Source organism: Mauremys mutica, chromosome 4 (assembly GCF_020497125.1).
Source record: "Mauremys mutica isolate MM-2020 ecotype Southern chromosome 4, ASM2049712v1, whole genome shotgun sequence".
Classification (NCBI taxonomy): domain Eukaryota; kingdom Metazoa; phylum Chordata; order Testudines; family Geoemydidae; genus Mauremys; species Mauremys mutica.
The window spans coordinates 58653847-58673332 of record NC_059075.1 but is presented as its reverse complement, the minus strand read 5'-3'; the positions used below and the strand labels follow the sequence as shown (position 1 = coordinate 58673332).

The following is a 19486-nucleotide window of genomic DNA, read 5'->3' as shown; positions in this document are numbered from 1 at the left end:
CTCTGTGTTGCTCTATGCGGCGGAAACATGGAGGACCAACAAGAAGATAGAAAGTCGGCTTCGGGGCTTTGAAGGAAGGTGTCTTAGGCGAATTCTTAACATACATTGGCTGCAGCGTATCACCAATGTTGAAGTGAGCCGATTAACGGGCATCAACAATATAGTGGATGAAGCCAAACAGCGAAGATGGAGGTGGCTGGGGCATGTGTTGAGAATGGATGCTGACAGACACCCTCGTATTGCCCTATGATGGACACCACAAGGAAGAAGGAGGAGAGGTAGACCATTGGGGACGTGGCGAAGGACCATTGAAGAGGAAATGAAAGGTATGGGAATGAAGTGGGATGAAATCTGCTGTCTCGCTCAAGAACAAAATGAATGGAGGAGAGTGGTTGGCGCCTTATGCTCCACAGGGAGTGAATAAGAAGAAGAAGAAGAATTGTGTACTAGCCAGCTTTCAAATGTGTTTTGCCTATACTATAGATCAAATTCATACTAACTTGTACTGCTTGTGTGATGTGTTACTTTTGTGAAGCTATTCCACTGATAAAATGCAATTCAATTTAATGGAATTTTATGGATTAGCATTGTAATAGCTATATAATATGAAATTTATGATTAAAAAACTAGTATGAAAAGTGGTAATTAGCATATTTTGAAGCAACCATTGTCTAACAAAAGGTCAGCCTGCTTAAAGTGATTGGTGTATACTTGAGCTAATGATCTGAAAGATCTCATTAAAAAGCTATTTATTAAAGTTTAAATAGAATAATAAAAAAGCATCTAGGACTGCCAAATATATCTTTCATTCTTAACTAAAAAGAAAGCAACTTAACAACATATAGTCGTTTTATTCTGAAACTAATTTATTTACAGTTAACCTCTCTAAGAGGCTTTACAATGAAAACATTGACATAGCTTTATGCCAGTGTGAATAGTGCCTCTATAATAAAGATTTTTGTCTCTTCATAGCTACAGGTGGCAGTCTGATTTAGAAACACAATAGATATTAATTACCTTCAGGATATGAGATGAACAGAAGAGGGGATTGACTTGACTAGCCTGTTATACTCTATTTCTTTTGCCTAATATAGGACTCTATTTCTTTTCTTCACAAAAAAAATCTACAGTAATATTAGAGATCTGCTGATAGTGGAAATATCACAGTAGGCAGCCACCTGCAGTCAATACTGACATGACCTGCTTCTCACAGGTATCAGATTAGCTAATTACCATTAAAAAGTTCAGATCAGATGTCTTCTATCTGCATTTCTTTCTTTACCAGTAAATGCAGCTGTTGGGGCAGAGTTTTAGCAGGAAATTAACAAAATAATTAGCAAATATTAGCAAAACTAAAAAAAAAAATCATCCTACCTCTGCTCATACAGTGCTAGAGCCTGTCAATAGTTTGTACCACTTGTGTTACAGCAGGCTAGGGAACAAATTAAAATCTGGTGAGAAGAAGAAACCCACAAAATACCATCATGTGAAAATAATTAAAATGTGAGGATAACTAAAACCCCACAAATATGTACAGCATCTCTACCTCCTGCTGTGCTATTTCAATAGCTCGGATGGAAGACATGAGTTTGCACAAAACACATACCTCAGCCAAAATATTGTAAGTGACTGAAAGCAACAAGAATTGCAAAGAAGGCTACTGGCTTGAATCTAGCCCTGGTTATTCAGAAATGGAATGTATTGCCGCTTGTCAGCTGTTAGTATGCCCATGTGAAAAGATTTGAGACAGAGTCTCAATGCATTTCATATTGGACAAGTGCCCAAATTAAAAAAGTTGTCATCAAACATGGCCATCCTTAGCACTCTTCTTGGGAATCTCAAAGGAGAGAACAAAGGGCATAAAGAGGTCTCTCCAAATCAGGGTTAACTGGGACCATATTTGCGGGGCTTTTATTGCTGCTTGCCATGATGGGCCTTTTCTACAGATAGATAATGGGGCTTTCATATCAGGAGGATAGATGCCTTAACCTTGGACAGATTTATTTTCATCTGTAAAATGACAATAAGTGCAGATCCCAAGCTCTGGGCACTTTCACATACACTGTCACGGCCGGGTCTGGGGAAGCCAGACCTAGCAGTTAGAACCTGAGTCCACAGTCATGAAACAGCAGTCATGAGTCAGCTGGGTCAGGATAATGGGAGATCAGAAGCAGGAGATAAACTTGAGATCAAAACCACAAGCTGGGAGCCAGAGTCTGGTGAGTTCAGGATACTAGGAGGCTAGAGGCAAGAGCCAAACTGGAGATAAGAACCATGAATAAGATGCCTGGAGTCACACTGGCATCAAGGTACCAGGAAATCAAGCCAGGGAACCAGGAATCACACAGTCCAGCGAGGAGCCCAGTTGTTTGAACAGCTTCCTGTTCCTGCTGCCTGCTTTTGTAGGGCCAGTGGACCACTCAGCTGCTCTGGGACTCTGCCAATAGGACCTCAGGGACAGAGCCTCAAACTGGGACTGAACTTCATGGGTCCTAAGTAAGCAGTTGTCAGCAGGCTGCCAGGTGGAGAGTGGAGTATGGTTTCTTCTGTGGACCCGGATTCAAGAGCCATGGACCCTGACATTACCTCCTCCCCTAGAAGTGCCCTGTGAGTGACATGGGTCCAAGTTCCTCAGGGTGTCTCCTATGGAAGGCCCGAACCAAGACAGGAGCATGAACATTTTCAGCTGGCTCCCAATTGTGTTCCTGCAGGCTGTAACCTTCCCGGTCAATTAGGTACCATAATTTGCCCCCCCCGCACTCCGGCTCCTTGATCTTAGAATCAAGGACTTCATGGACTACTTATTCTTACTGCCCTTGTACTTGCCCTGGTGAGAGGCGTGACTGGGCTGTATGGGGAAATGTGTTCTCAGCATAGGCTTTTAGAAATGAAACATGGAATATGGGGTGGACTCTAAGAGATCAAGGGAGCTGGAGCTCTAAGTTGACTGAGCTGATTTGTCACTGAATCCAGTACAGGCAAAGGAACCAGTAGTTTAGTTTCCAAGAAGGTCTGTCCTTGCAGAGATGTTCTGTAGAAAGCCATACCTTTTGTCCTACCGAGTAGGTAGACCTTGTTGTCTATGCTTGTCTGCATACTTTCCTTAGCCCCCCTTTGCATTCTCAAGGTTTCCCATTCTCATTCTCTCTCTTGATGTTTTTAAAAAATATATGAAATTGGCATTTTTAATTTAATTTTCATTGGGCAATCAGAGACTAATAATAAGCTTTTCCTTATTAAGAAAAGTTTTAAATACCAGGTTAAGTATTCTTTGCTTATTCTTAAAATCTCAACAAATCCATCCAGCAGTAGGATATGTCTCCTTTAATGAGAATCAAGCATCTAAATCCTCACACTCTGCTTTGGAAATTACACCCTTCCAATCAAACAAGCTATCTAATGTTGTGATAATTTATTAGGTTTTTTCAAAAGAAACCAAGGGTATGATTTAGCTTGTCACATTATATTCAACAAATAGTATATTTTGGGATCAGAGTACACTGACTTCGAAGCTTGTCCTTTTTTGGTATAAATGAGCAATCCTATATTTTTCTCTTTTACAATAAAAGCTGCAGAAGTTTAGCCAACAAGAAAATATTTCCATGCTGACCTGTTTATGGACATCTTTCCAGAAGCATTTGATTTTAAAACTGCTAAACTCATTATCATTTTTTTAAGGTGGATCAAAACCAAGGTATCCAAAAATATAACTACTGCTCTCTTATTGCCTGTTTACCAAGGAATTAGTGAGTCTGAGATGAACTCCTCCTAGGTATCACAGCCAGTCTGGAGATAATCCGAGCCACATGTCCTTTGGTATCTTCTTAAATGGAGAAGCCAAATTTGGAATTTCCTCTGAAAATATGTCTGGGACTTGAGTATTTTCAGAGCTACTTAGAACATTAACTTGTGGCATGTTTACTGCCATATGGGAAACATAGCATAACTCCCAAAGTAATAAAATGATGAATGAATTACACATGTCCCCTTGGCCATTAAGTGGGCTTTCAAATAGTCTAGTCTTGCTAGACAAAATTATTTGTTTTTGTCATACTACTAGTACAAATCTCCTTTTCAAATCCATTCATTTTCTTCAGGAATTCCTTGCTCTTCATACCTTTTTGTCTTCTTTGCCAGTTGACTGATTTAAGGTTTAAATAGTTTGGTTTAATTCTAAGCCATAATTTACTCCCTCACTGTCCTCAGTTTTAGTAATTTCCATCACATACTGGTAAAGTTTGAGGCATCCAGGAACGTATTCACTCACAGTCTCGGTATTTGGTAAAAGATCTGCATCTTTCCTTTCATTTTTTCATTGCCTAGGTATGTGTGACCATTCTTCACATAGCTGTTATTGTGTAACAATACACTTATTCTTTATATGTTTTATGTCAAATTAATCAAATAAACTATTGGAAGAAAAGAAAAAAACAATGTTTATATGAGTGTTTTATGCATAAGGATTGCAGGATTAGGTCTAATGGGTCTGGTTTATAGTGTTAATGGACAAATTGTCTCTGGCCCTTAAAGGCAAATAGTAAGATTGTAGTAGTAGTGTCCTATGCCTGTTTAATTCCTGTTCACAGCAATGCAGGCCCTACAATTCTTTCACATTAACTGCTTTTCTGTTCAGAGGAGGCCTTCTCTCCGTAAATTTGGTGCCAAAACTAAAACTCAGTTCTGCTTGAAGGAGAATAACAGTTTACACTTTGAATATGTTTCATTATAAACCAGAGGGAAGGGATGTTACAAGATAAAGTAAATGAGGTATGTGTGTGAGAATTAAACAAGTCTCTTCTCTGCTCTGTTATGGATCTGTTATGTATCAAATGCCTTACTGAAACCAAGGTAAATTAGATCCACTGCATTTCCTTTGTCTAAAAAATCTGTTACCGTCTCAAAGAAGGAGATCAGGTTGGTTTGGCACGATCTACCTTTTGTGAAACCATGTTGTATTTTGTCCCAATTACCATTAACCTCAATGTCCTTAACTACTTTCTCCTTCAAAATTTTTTCCAAGACCTTACATACTACAGATGTCAAACTAACAGGCCTATAGATTCTCAGATCACATTTTTTCCCTTTCTTAAAATAGGAACTATGTTAGCAATTCTCCAGTCATACGGTACAACCCCTGAGTTTACTGCTTCATTACAAATTCTGGCTAACGGGCTTGCAATTTAATGTGCCAGTTCCTTTAATATTACCCTTAACCAGGCAATACAATGATTTTCTCCTAACCTTGCCCAACAGAGAATTGTGTGAATTAATATTTCTATGTGAGAATGTAAGGGATTATATTTTATGTCAAACATAATATTTTGCAAGGAAGCCAAAGCCAAGACACATGTCTCCATTGTACCAGAGGTCTGTTACAGAGAGTAATTTTCCACAAGCATGCCTGTGAGTCTTTAGGTGTCTTCTAAGAAACCACAAGAGGGGATAGGGTTTTGATTTTCTGTAACTTAAATATAGGGGTAGGTCAATCTAGCTAGAACTTGAAATTCTGTGGAAACATTACCTCATCTAAATCTCAACTGTATTGCCATATATAACATGACATTGCATAGCCCAGAAAAGCTTATACACTGGAGACTATCTCTGGAATGTGAGTCAGACTGTCAATTCTTTGAGGAAGCACTAAACTTTCTCCCCGAGTTGTACAGGTAGGCTTCTGTAATGGCACTTCCATTATCTCTAAAGACAAGTTTCAGGCACATCTTGGGTGGCCTTTTCCCCAGGTGGCCATTGCTCTCCTGAGAGTTGTGTTTTGGAGATGATCTCATGGAAGGATGCAATCTTCTGACATGGTGTCAAGACATAATGTGGTATCAAAATTAATATGATCACATCTCATTTTGATTAACATCTTAATGCCCCCATTTAAAATCTTCCAAGTCTGAGGTCACAAGAGTTTGGGATTATTCAGAATGGAACTGTCATAAGTGCTCTTGGCCTTCCATCCTAACCATTTTTTAAGCCTTCATTAAATCACTTTTTTTAAAACCAAAGCCAAGGCTAAGATCATACTTTCTTATATGTAGCTTGGCAAGGTGTCTTCTCATACAGTCTGAAGGCACACAGCTAGTTGTAAGAGTTTATTTGGCATCTAAAGTTAAGTAGAAACAGGTCCCAGAGTTGGGTCCCACAATTAATCAATATTCTCATATCACATGAGAATACAAAAGAGGTTTTCAGGAAAGAATTTAGCTGACATCTCCAACAGCTGGCAGAGTACACATTTTTCATTTTGAATAATCTGTCTGGTATAGTCAGCATTTTATTTTGTATCAAATGCCTTATCATTGTCCCATACTGGTAAGCATCAGTAAGATCAGTGTCCAATTCCAAGGCCTATTTCCTTTTTGACTCAGAGTGATGCTTATGGATTGACCCCACATAATATAATAATATTTCTTTGCATGTCTTCAAAGTGTAGTGGAGTGAACACAAAGGGGGAGATTGCAGAAATGCAGGTACCAAACTGCTTTGACAATAGACAATTAATTGGAAAATTTTAAAGCAATTGTTTAGAATTATACTTCTACCATCTTTGATATGGACATAGTGCCAGTTACAATAGTACCTACCAACATTTCCCAGTTGCTGATATGAGTCTGGCATGAGTAAGTCTGTTAAGGCCTTGGGTACTCTAGATATCTACTCCTTATCTTAACAGTGATCTGCTCTGTTGGGGCCCAGTGGACCACTGCTGCCCACCTCCCATTCAGTTGTGTGAATAGGGACATGAATGGCTGGTGGCTACAGTGGAGTTTGGGCTACTCCAAACCAAACTCCAATGTTGCAATCACAGGGCCAGGAGCTATAATTCACATGATTGAATTGAAGAGAGACAACACTTTTGTTTATGCTGTCTGAGGTCTTGGTGTAGTTAAACTAGCAGTTAGCAGAAATTGGTGGGGACCACTAACCTAGATGGACAGTGTTTAATCAATTGCCTAAGAATTTTTCACTAAATGCAAAATTCTCCAATGAGCTCCCCATGGCAGATTTAATCTCTGTTGTTGTGCTCTTTCTACATGCACATATCTTCCACAGATGTCAATGTGAGATCTGTTCATATAGAAAGCACAACATTTCAAAACAGATTAATCACATAGACCTGAAAGCAGAGTTTTGTCCTTGGTCACAGTTCTGTGAAACTGGGCCAAATGTCTCTGCTCATTTACACAAGCCTCATTAAAGTCAAGTTGGTTGCACTGGTATAATTTACAAGAGGATTTGGTCCATGGAGTGCCTTTCCAGCATGGACACCATTTTTTTTTCAACTTCTCTATCAAGACATTTATGTCATGCTCATCATTCACAATGGGCAGTCTGTGAGAGCAGAGTTTTGGAATACTGTAGCAGTGAAGCTGACAGATTTATTCTAATATGGACTTCAGAATTGACCAAGATGAATTTAAAGTGGAGTATCTTCCTTCTGAAGGCAGCTGGGTGGCATTTTGCATGTCTATGTAATGAAGGAGCCATTTTTTGATTGATCTAGACATTTCTCATGAGTTCCCTGGTGGATATTATTAAGCCTATTGTTTTTAAATGGTCCAAACTATTTGTCATTGTTTTCAATTTAGGTTATATGTGTTGGATTGCCTAACAATTACGTTAATGTATATAAGAAAACTGTTTCTCATTGTCTTGTTTAGTAAACAAAGAATCAAATCAGCTGGAAGGCTGAAAAAGACATACAGCTGCTAAACAGATGACAGAGTCCTGCAATGTATGACCCTAAATTAGTAAAGAATTCTAAAACCATGTACATTAAATGTCTTAATATTCCACAGAGACAAGGTATGTGAGGTAATATATTTATATTAGACCAACCTCTTTTGGTGAAAGAGACAAGTTTTCAAGCTACACAAAGCTCTTCTTCAGGTTAATAGTCTACAGTCTGTTTGAACATTATTGTGAAGCATATAGTAAGTAAATAAGAAACCTTCTAGAAATGAGATATTTGTTTTTTAAATGGAAGCACTAGCTGGAGAAAGGGAGTGCTTCTTTAGTAAGATTAATTATTTAATACTCTTAAAGCATTCTGAAGATTAAAATGGGCAAACACATGCTAATTATAATTCCTACAGTATTATTATACTTATTCAGCTGACGTAGTGAGCATAGAAAAGACCAGTGTCACCTACTGGAGAAAATGTAGGATGGAAAATGATTCTGGTTAATTTGTATATTCACAAATGAAAGATGAAAGAAAATAACTAAAAGTTTGTAACTGGTAAATAACTAGTCTAAGGGCCGGATCCAAAGCCTATTGAAATTAATGGAAAAGGCAGCGTAAATTCATAGTACAATGTAAATAAATATTACTATTATTCATGATTTGATATTACCTGGTTTGTTTCAGTTATGTCAAGTTAAGATTATAGTAAATAGCTAGTGGTTTTTATAGCTGGACTTTTCATTTACATTATGTTTCAGATATGGGTAATGTTAAATTTAGTCACCATAACATGGAGAGCTCTGGGATATGATGGGGATTTGAATTTAACAAAAGATTAATTTAACTGTAGAGTGGATGATTGTCGATACCAGGAATAATATTGGATTTATAATATACAGTGGATATATGCTGACACTTGCCCTAATAGTCTTAGGAACAAGAAGAAGTAAAAAGCCAAAGGCCTTTTGAACTTATTTGATTCCTGATATTTGCATGAATTGCTTTTACATTTAAAAAAAAAAGTCTGCCAAGGAAAGAGTTTTTCCAGGGGTCAACTTTGCTATCACAGAAAGGACTCAACAGGACTGAGAAGCCTATTCATTACAGTAATTTCCAAAAGTGTTTGTTCTGAGTTATTTTGAAGCTGGCCTTGACATAAGCAACTAACCAGTAAGTGACCCTAGATCAGAAGTTGTCACAAGATAGCAATGACCCTGTATTACAAGATGCTATAATATAGAATGATGTTATAAGCAAGTGTTGCTAAACTGCTGACAGATAAGCACCAGGTGCCAGTTTATACCAACTTCAAATATTTAAATTAGGAACATCAGTAGATGTCCAACCACAAGAATACCACAGTAACTAATTTATGTATATGCTAATAAGTTTGAGGGAAAAGGCCTAGTAAGCTATGGAAGAAGGTGTTGGGATTCCCTCCCAGACCTCTTTCCACTCAGCTTCCCAAAAATTCAGTTCTTCTCCAGATTTTGTCACTCATACATACACCAAAGCTACCCTGAGTTGATGAGACTCAAGCATAGAGGGGTGAGTACCACCCATCCAGAGTTACACATCAAACCTCTTCCTTTATATACACTTACACATTACATTTCCTTTACTATACATTATATCACACATTTTGGAATTGACTTGGTCACTTTTTAGGAATCCATCTCTGTAAAGCATGCTCAGTCCATGCGCTGTCCATACACAAACTGACCTCTATCTTATCCTATATTTAGGCTTATTTATTAATGCCAGGATGGCCCTGCTGACCTTAGCTAGCTGTCCTGACTCCAGCATACTGCTTGTTATGACCGCTTAAACGTCCATTCACTTTCCCAATCATTCCTACTGAGAAGTGAGGCAAGTTACTTATGTAAAGTTATTTATGTCAAGCCAGGCTTACAGAAGGGCACCCCAATGTTAGTAGGTTGAGGAAATACAGATAAGGAAAAGGGGCTGAACCCCCTACTGAATATATAGTAGGCATTAGTGCAATCTATGATAAAAGTTGGCACTCAAGCCCATGCACTCCCAGGAAATTTCCCAGAACCTGGCAGGCCAAGGACTACTCGTGGGTCATCTTACCTCCTGCAGGCTACCCGCAAAGGATGGTGTGAATATGCAAGTTCTGGATGCTTGTATTGTCTCTGTCTACTTTGCTACATTGGACTGTTTGTGCTGTTGTTGATTGTGCTAATAAAACTTTTCCATATTCAGAAGGTTTTCTGTAAGCGTGAATGTCTCTTCCAGATACACTGGGGTCCTCAGTCCCACACTAACCATAATACTGAGGCCAGTCTAGGTGCAAATGATCCCTGTTGTGGAATGTTAAATTACAAACTCTAAATAATAGCTAACAAATAGATCAGGCAACACCTGGGATTGTTTTACTAAAGCATTGATTATCCATAATTATGGCTATGAACTGCACCGTAAAGCAAATGTTCTTAAGGGCAAATTTTCTCCCTAGTGACCAGTTGGGCAATGGAGATCTCCGTGGGGGAACGGGAGGCTGGAATCCTTCTGCCAGGCCTCAGAGAGAAGAAGGAGACACTCTGCAGAAGCTGCTCTAACCTGATGGCTAGATTAGCCCTCTGAGAGGGGGCTGGGATAAGACTGGAGCACAGCATAGCAGTGGATCCTCTGCCAGTGTGACCAAATCACCACTAAGCCCCACACTTCTGGGCTTCACAACCAAAAAATGAATGTGTACCTCTCTGTGACATCCATATATTCTTCCCCTCCATTGAGGAGAGGGACTGTAGCACTTGCACTGCCTGAAGGTCCTCTAAACTAATAGAAGACGAGATAAGATTTGCCCCTGAACATTGAGTCCATCACGCTATGCTTATGTAGAGTAGCTTTTTACAAGGACATGTAAGGAGCAGTCAAAAATAATTATTGAAACACAAGTCCTAATCTCCTTGAAGCCAGTGAGTTGCATGAATAACTTCACTGGGAGCAGAATCAGGCTTGTATCTCATTTATTCTTTGAATTCTTGATGAACTCTTAAAATCATGCTAAGATTAATTATAGGTAGCATCAACATATGATTAATATTCAGATTGAAGCTCAAAAACATCCTCAGAATGTCTGTAGCCCCCAAAACAACAAGGAGTCCGGTGGCACCTTAAAGACTAACAGATTTATTTGGGCATAAGCTTTCATGAATAAAAAAACACTTCTTCTTTACCCACGAAAGCTTAGTCCCAAATAAATCTGTTAGTCTTTAAGGTGCCACCGGACTCCTTGTTATTCTCAGAATGGGACTTGTAATCTTGCACATTCATAGGAAGTCATTTGAGACAAAGACAAGACATCATGTCTTTGGGCCAATATATTAAGTTGGGCCAATATAATCATTGCTTTGTTTTAACTGAATTCCCAAATGAGAACACACAGTTTCTACAAATATGTTGTTGAAAGCGGTGAGATAATTTACTTTGCTTTGTCACCAAAGATTCCTTTTCTACTTACTGTCTTCCAAAGTTCTGCTTTTTTCAGGTGAAACAAACCACTTTTACACAGTGTAATCTTTTGTTTGACTTTCCAAGATGTCACATTTGTGTTCCAGAAACTGATCTTCCTGTTTTGCTGGAAAAATATTATTTGTCCAGCATCTTAAGATGTGAACACATCAATAACCCAGGCAAGTATTCTTATGCAATGTCTGACAAATAGTTTTACCATTGACCACAAAGATGTATCAAATGTTCTTCAGCAATTTGATTATCAGAGAGTATAGGTGACATTCCAGGAGAGGATGGACTGGTAAAAATTTCTATTTCCATCTGCATTCATTTTCTATAGTCTTAATGTCTCCATGAGACTGGTAACTTCACCTTTAAACAAAAAAAACTGAAATGGAGTATAAAATAGTTTATAATTACTTGATCCAATGTAAATCATGACTAAATCACCATCAACCATTAACCGTAAAATGCTCTATCTGTGACAAAATTTAATTATGAAATAATGAAGCAAAGAACAACCATATTCTCATCCAGATGACGTGCATCTGGACTGGAAGATCAGAACTATAAACAGAGACACAGAGGACTGCAGGAGATTTCAATAATTATTTTTAGGCAAGTTTCATATTTGTTCTGTTTAAACCAAATTACCCCCTCCCCACTTCCCCCCGCGCGCGCACACAAAAAAATCAGAACTTGCCTAAAAAGAGCTGTGAAAATCTACTGAGCCCTGTCTGCATTTCAGGTTGCCTCTTTGATCTTCTTTTTTGGTACAATACATCAGGCTGTGTTTGTTAATGGAATTAGTGTTAAAATGGCAATCACCCAAGATTACATGATTGCCAAATTTACATCAATGAAGATTCTGAAACATTTTCATGCATGTTTACTTTGTAGTTTCCTTGTTTAACTTACATATGATTAATTAGATAAATTTGTCCATAGTCTTCTAAGGCAGTAGGAAAAAGCATTGTTGTTTTCTTTAAAGTTTTGCAGTGAAGAATTGGGTATGGTGAAAACAAGATATCTGAAAGATAAACAAAAACAACAACAAACCTTTCATTCTGGAGTCCTTACGTAAATTGTTCACAGGCAATAAATTGCCTGGTCCTCATATTTCAAAAACTTGCTCAAAAACTGTCACCTTGACAGCCAGTAAACCTTGATATCAATCAGTAAGCCTTCATGCTTAATGCCCAGTTCATTGTGCATCACTGATGAGCTGCTACTTTTTAATGAATACCCTGAGTTACCATTCTCAGAATTTCTTGTAGCGCATACTGGTACAGGGTTTCAGTTCACCATAAGAGCCTGATTCCATACCTATTGAAATGAGCAGGTCCCTTTTCATTGACTTCAATGGGCATTGAATCAGCCCTTAAGTAGTTTCAAGATTTGCCTACTGTGACCGTAGGCACCCCTGTATTCATACCCTGCTGTGACAGGGTGCTAAGCAGAAAACTGCTTAGCCAACCCTCTGTCACTCCAGCTCCAACTAAGGGAGGTGAATTGGAGCTGGGCAGAGCTGTCCAGAGGATTCACGTGGCCTAGGGCAAAGCTGGGGAGCTGCGGCGCTTGTACTCACCCAGCGGTGGTCAGGGTCTTCAGCGGCACTGAGGGGTCCCCCGCTGCCGAAATGCCGCCGAAGACCCAGAGCGACTGAAGGACCCCCCACCACCTTAATGCTGCCAAAGACCCAGGACCTGAGGCCTGGGGCAAATTGCCCCACTTGCTCCCCCCCCCGGGTGACCCTGGAGCTGGGTAGACCACCTGACCCTGACTGGGGAAGCTTGAACAGCTGCTGCCTCATCAGGCTGGGGCTGGATAAGAGCCCCCAGGGAAGGAAGCTAGGGGGAAGCTGGAAAGAGGAAAGCTGCAGTAGAGGAAAGGCAGTGAGGGGAAGCAGAGAGAGATAGCTTCCCCCCTCTCTCCTGCCAGTGGACTGCAAGAAGGGGATTACTTGTATGGTGGAAAGGTGGTGGGAGCACAGCCTGTAAATAAAAACACCAGGTGGGCAACACTACTATACCTACACATAAGATATTAGTATAAAATGTGCCTTGTGAGGTATCATTTGAAAACTAATAACACGCTGATTATTAATATCATTGTAAATGCACATGTTAACATTATATGGTAAATTATTAATTCTATCTGTATTATCTTATTAGAACATGTTTAAGACCAGACAGTCTAGTCTAGGTAAAGGTGATAGACAAAGGAATGTGAATTTACTTCAATTTACATATTAGCAGAAAAAGCCATTAAGCTAATCCAGCAGGGTTATCCTGGTCTTGAACTCAAGAGACAGAAAATTAACATGACTCCAGCAACCCAGAGACACCCATGAGACTGAATACCCAGGAGACATTCCTTACTTGTAAGACAAAAACAATCCTTTTGGGATCTAAGGAGCACAGAGAGAGACTCCATCTTTATCTTTCACCTTAGGAGACAAAGGAATCAAGTGACCGGATCTCTGTGATGGATTCTGGGACAGATTGCCCGTAAAATCTGGAAAGGAGACTGGGGGTAAGAGAAACCATCTTGAACAAAAACTGTATCTTGCTAGATTAAGTTTTAGACTTTAGATGCATGTGTTCAGTTTTATTTGTTTGTAACCATTTCTACTTTTATCCCTGCTACTTGGTATCACTTGACCTATGTCCTTTTGTTTAAAAAAAAACTTTTTATTTTTATTACAAACAAGCTCTGTGCTGTGCTTGAAGGGAAGGGAGTATTTACGTGAATTAAGTTAATAAACTGTGATGTACTGACTCTTGAAAAGAGCAGCAAACATAATATCTTTCTGTGAATGAATAGTGATAGGAGCTATACATTGCAGAGAAACATCTCTGAGGAGCTCAGGATCTGGAGTTGTCTTATTGTTACCTGTGAGGCAAGGGAGAGCCTTGAGGAATTTGTCAGTGAGGCAGACAGGCAGGTGTGGCAGGGAGCTGACACAATCTAATCTCCAGCAAAGCTTACTCTTGCTGAGACAGAAGGGTAACACAGTGGCTCACAGCTCTGGACATCCCCAATAGCATGTTACACCTACCCACCCACACAACAAATTACATAGCATTTTAGAGAGATTGTCTGACTTCACTTCAGGATTGTACTGTTTGTTGCCAGTTGCATGTCAATAGCCATATAGATCCTAATGCAGCTAGACCATAAGTGCTTGTTTCTGCTGTGTGTTTCTCAAGAGCTGAATAGGTGCTCATTTGGGGTGCAGTCTTGGAAGCCTTTTGCAGAAGGTAATTTCTTCTTCAATAGGAAAAGTAGATCAAAGATAAACTAATAACGGTTTGTATCCAGCCACATTCATTCTTTCATCTGGTTCTATGATATCATAAAATATAATAAAACACCTGACTTTCCATATCTTTAAACATTTAATATTGACAGCTATGAGGATCAGTGTTTAGGCAATTTTATGGGATTTCGTGCATTTTATTTCTTCTGTGTCAATGAGGAGCAAAGCGTTTGGATCTTTCCCTTTCTATCTTTGGTCTCACAATTTCAGGTACAAGAGTGAACTTTCCAAAAATCCTTAAGTCACTTTGGAAAATGGGACTTAGGGTTTGTCTACACAGTGCAGAGGCACACCTGAGAGATCTGATTGGTAAAGTGTTCTAACATGCTGTGCTCTAACTGCCCCACATAGACCCTGCCAGTGTTCTTTAGCTTGCATTAACATAATTTCAAACAGGACTACATTAAAGTGCACTAGGTTCCTTTCAGAGAATGCTGGCGGCATTGGGCACTGGGATGTAGATAAGCCCTGAGTCACTTGAGAGCTGAAGGGTGAAATCCTGGCCTATTACCGTCAATGAGAGTCTTGCCATTGACTTCAATAGAGCAAGGATTTCATTCTGAAGGGTATGTCTTCACTGAAAGTAAAGATATGCTTGCAACACAGGTAAGCGTACCCAGGTTAGCGTTAATCTAGCTAGCATGGGTAGCAATAGTAGCAAAGATGTGGCTTCAGCATGGGCTAGCAGCCTGTACTTGGAGTCTCCAGCAGTCTTGTGCTTGGGTGATGAGCCGGCCCGTGCTGCCATGTCTTCACTACTAGTGTTACCTGGGCTAGCTACTTTAAAGCTAGTATGGGCACCTGTCTGTGCTACGAATGCACCTTCACTTTGCACTGAACACACACATACTGTCACTGAAAGTGGGACTTAAGCTTCTGAAATACTTAGAAGCTTTGGAAAATGTTATCCCTGTCATTTGTTTTATTTGTTTTTGTTTTTTGTTTCCTCTTAAAATGTTGGCAATACTGAGAATGTCTTGTGAACAGATTTATTTGAAGTATTCAGACTTTATAGACCATCTCACATGCCATCCCTGAGGAGATCCCAAAAAGGATACCAATTTCCATACTAATTGAGGGATGTAGCCTCTCCCACAAGATGTGTCTCAAGCCTCCTCCCTAGTGCTTTTTTCCTGAAGTGGCTTCTCCCTTCTTTTTCCATGGGTTGAGTCTGTTCTGATAATTGGGCCTACAAATTTACCCTAATTGAGAGTTCAACTGGAATAAGTAAGTAAAAGTCCATAAAGTGTCACAATAACCTGTAACAATAAATGTTGATGGGGAAAGATATTAAAAGGAGACAGGAAGACTGAATTAGACCTACTGATATAAACCTGGAATGTGAGACTTTGTCACACACACATACACACACACACACACCCTTATTCTTTTCCTTTCCCACCTTTTTTTTTCCTCTTCTTTTTCCTTCTGTCTAATAAGAATCTGACTTAGCTGGCCAAGCTTGTATTTTGCAACACTGTTAAAAGCCTGTGACCAGAAAGACAGATCAATGCAATGCCCTAAACAGCCAATGTCTCAAAGTGACTGATCAGACCATCTGCCATGTCTGTGTTTGTCCAGCAGTGAGGTCAACACTAGAGAGAGAAGCTGCATTTTATATCTTTGCTGTTCTTTTCTCTTTCCTCGTGTGTGTGTGTGTGTGTGTGTGTGTGTGTGTGTTTGTCTTGTTTTCTAGGAAATGGAATCAGATTTTAACAGCAGCAACAGCCCATTTCAATTAACTTATTCTCTTTTCTCCAAAAGTCTAAAAGACTATTAAGTAAGGGATTTTAACTTTTTTTTTATAAAGACTTTCTCTAGTTAAAGGAAAAGAGAACAAGGAATGGTGTTAAAATGAAAGCCTTACTTAATACTTGACATTTCAAATGCTTTAACTGTTTTTCCGTCTTTCCCATATCTGTAATAAAAGGTTAAAAAGATGTTTAACCATGTGTTTGCCATGATACTTAGCAAGTTTAGGTCTCTGAATAGCAAGCCCTCAGCCCTGTTTAATGTTGGACAGTAACAGGGTTATGTTAACACCATTGACTCTTTGGGCCCATATATAAATTAGTACAACAATTCCTGGGTTCTTTTTTCTGATGCCTGCCGACTCCACCCAAGGTGATGCCTCACTGTGCCCAAGACACACGAGGTGCTATCCCTTGGGAAAATGAATTATGCTGCTAATGGGCAAGTGGTATAAAGCACTGCACACAAAAAACAATAAAGTACAGCAACACAAACCCCACACAGAATGACACACCGAAAAATAACAATTTTACAAGAGGGATTTTATTGAAAGGAAAAATGCAGGATTTGGGGAAGGAAAGGTTGAAGGTTGAATAAAAAATACTAAACATTAATTAATCAACCAATTCCTCACCTCCCAACACTGACAGCTCTTCCCTTTGTTTCTGAGTATGAATTTGCCCCACTGAAGTAAATGAAGAAAAGCTTTTCACCCTATAAGCTAGCAGAAATATACTTGCCTCTTCTTATCATAAATCAAGTTCTGACTGCATGACTAAGATTTAAATTTATAATAGTCACAGAAACTATTTTAAAGTAAACTATATATGCAATTTCTTGTGATTAATGATAACCTCTTCCTGATAAAAGCTCTAGTGACGTGCAATTTTTAAGACATTTTGAAACAGCCCTAAGAAGAATGGAATGATTCCTTAAGTCTGACTGGCTAATACACAGGTTATTCAGTCTCTGAAAATCCCATTATGTGCAAAATCAAACCACATCACTGAGTTTTTTAAAAAAGAAGTTGTAATCTGGTTTTGTTCAAACCATGAATAGTCTCCCCTACCCGTCTCCAAAGCTAAGCCACTGAATTTCTGCTCACAGAGCTCTTTCTACCTCTGTAAAGAAAAGTAAGCCACCTGATGCCTCTCTACAAAGAGAGTTGCATTTCTTCAGTTTTATTCCCATTGGAATGGTATGTCACACATACTTATGATGATAGCTTTGGCTGCATCACGCATAAGTCATGAATGTTGCTGATGGAGAGGAAATTTCAAAGATACTTTTAAATGTATATGAACTTTAACAATAACCTTAAGTTAAACGGGGTCCTGCTTGGTCAGTGCTTGTGTAAAGGACCACAAAAAGAAATCCAGGTGTTATAGGAAGTGGAGTTGTATTTGTCACTCTTCTATCAGTCAGAATCAATGTTTCAACATGGTGTTGGCAGGTAGTGTGGTGTTGCAGGTCTTTCATATGAGATGCAGAAATAAGATACTAACCGCTTGTGATCATTAGAAGGTCCAGTGGTACTTTTTGCAACAATACAAATATTAACCCCAATGTTTGGGCCAAATTCCAGCCTGGATAATTTGGCCCAGATCCTCAAAGGTAACTTGTGCCTAACTCCTATAATTAGGTACCTAAACACATTTGAGGATCTTGACCATTCTGCCTACTTGACATTTCCTCTCTAGTATCAATAAGGTAAAGTATTCATGTCTCTTCTCTTTCTCTCTATCTCCCACAAAATATGGTGTTTGTTGCTTACTTCCACCCCAGATGTAGCAGTATTTCAGCTGTGAAATTAAGAGTCTTCAAGATGAACAGTGCCTATAATAAATGTAGGTAATTATTAATCTTTAATGGTATGTGGCTTTAAAATTGGCATAAACATCAGATACTATACACTTGAGTTTACTTGGAAAACAATGAGACTAGACATTCATTCCACTTGGTTAGAGTTAAGTATCAGAGGGGTAGCCGTGTTAGTCTGGATCTGTAAACAGCAACAAAGAGTCCTGTGGCACCTTTTAGCTGCGTCTGACGAAGTGGGTATTCACCCATGGGAGCTTATGCTCCAATACATCTGTTAGTCTATAAGGTGCCACAGGACTCTTTGTTGCTTTTCATTAGAGTTATAGGTAGCCTATGTATACGAGCATAGCTGAATTAGTAGCACTCACACTGCCAGGATTTAAGTTTCATTTTTTTATCTCCATGGGGAAACATAAACAAGAAAATATTTTTTCCCATTGTTCAGTTAGTTAGATCCCAAATTTCTACCTGCTCATACCGATACCTTTCCAGGGGCTAGATGGGAGTGATTTAATCATGTCTTTCAGAAGAAATACTGAGCTCATTAGAATTCAGTGGCCCAATGGACCAGACCCAGATGTTAAAAGTGCAGTCACTGTTGGGCTCACATCTAAAAGTTCTCTCACTGTTTCTCTATTTAAGCTTGTTAAACTGCTTCAGCCAATGCACCCAACCACTTCTTTGGATGTTTGCTTCTACATGGGATTTCAAAAGAATGACTCTCTGTGATGGTCTTTCTGTTGGTCTTTAATTCCTAGCAAAGTTCCAATGGCTTTGAAAATGGGAATTATTATTTCTCTGTAGGAAAAAAAAGCACCACTTCTAGCCTGATAATCAATTTGTTTTCTTCCAGTTTCTAACCAGCTGATCCCAGCTAAAGCTTTTTGATAAAGTGATGGCTTAGTAGTTCTTAGGTAGTTTTGGGCAAAACGAGGTATTGTATGTGACAAGCTTCAGTTAGGCTCTGAGTACTGAGGCTGCTGTGGTTACATTTTGTAAAAGCTTTCTTCCTAAAATGATAGGATGAAATTCACCTCTATGCAGAGGGGCAACACAAAGTCTAGAGGTACCACTTCAGTCCCACTCACTCCTCAAAAATAGGACCAAAGTGCACTGTAAGTAATTCATAAGATCTGTGCCAGCCTGGTACATAGGTATGAATTTAATATATAGTTGGCAATGCCTTCAATGGTACAGAGATACTTTTAAATGAATTTAGTATTCATAAATAGTGCAGATTATCAGCTTGATGGCCAAAGCTTATTCAGTCTTCACTCTCTCTGCTGAGGATTGTTGTATTAATTAATTTAGATTAAATATATGGGCCAAAAAAGTGCTAACTGTCCACCATTAAACAGTGTTGAACATGGCTTGGGGTCTGTTATACAAAGATCCAAGCCTGCTTAGTACCATGGCGC

The 19486-nt window shown here is 39.1% G+C and overlaps 1 long non-coding RNA gene across 1 annotated transcript in view; it reads right to left on the bottom strand.

Moving 5' to 3' along the window:
* The window catches only part of LOC123368110, a 67538-nt gene that overhangs the window by 34718 nt on the left and 13334 nt on the right, over nt 1-19486 (bottom strand). The window contains exon 2 of the long non-coding RNA XR_006578692.1: nt 12092-12203. This is a non-coding gene — a long non-coding RNA (uncharacterized LOC123368110). The remainder of the gene's footprint in view (nt 1-12091; nt 12204-19486) is intronic.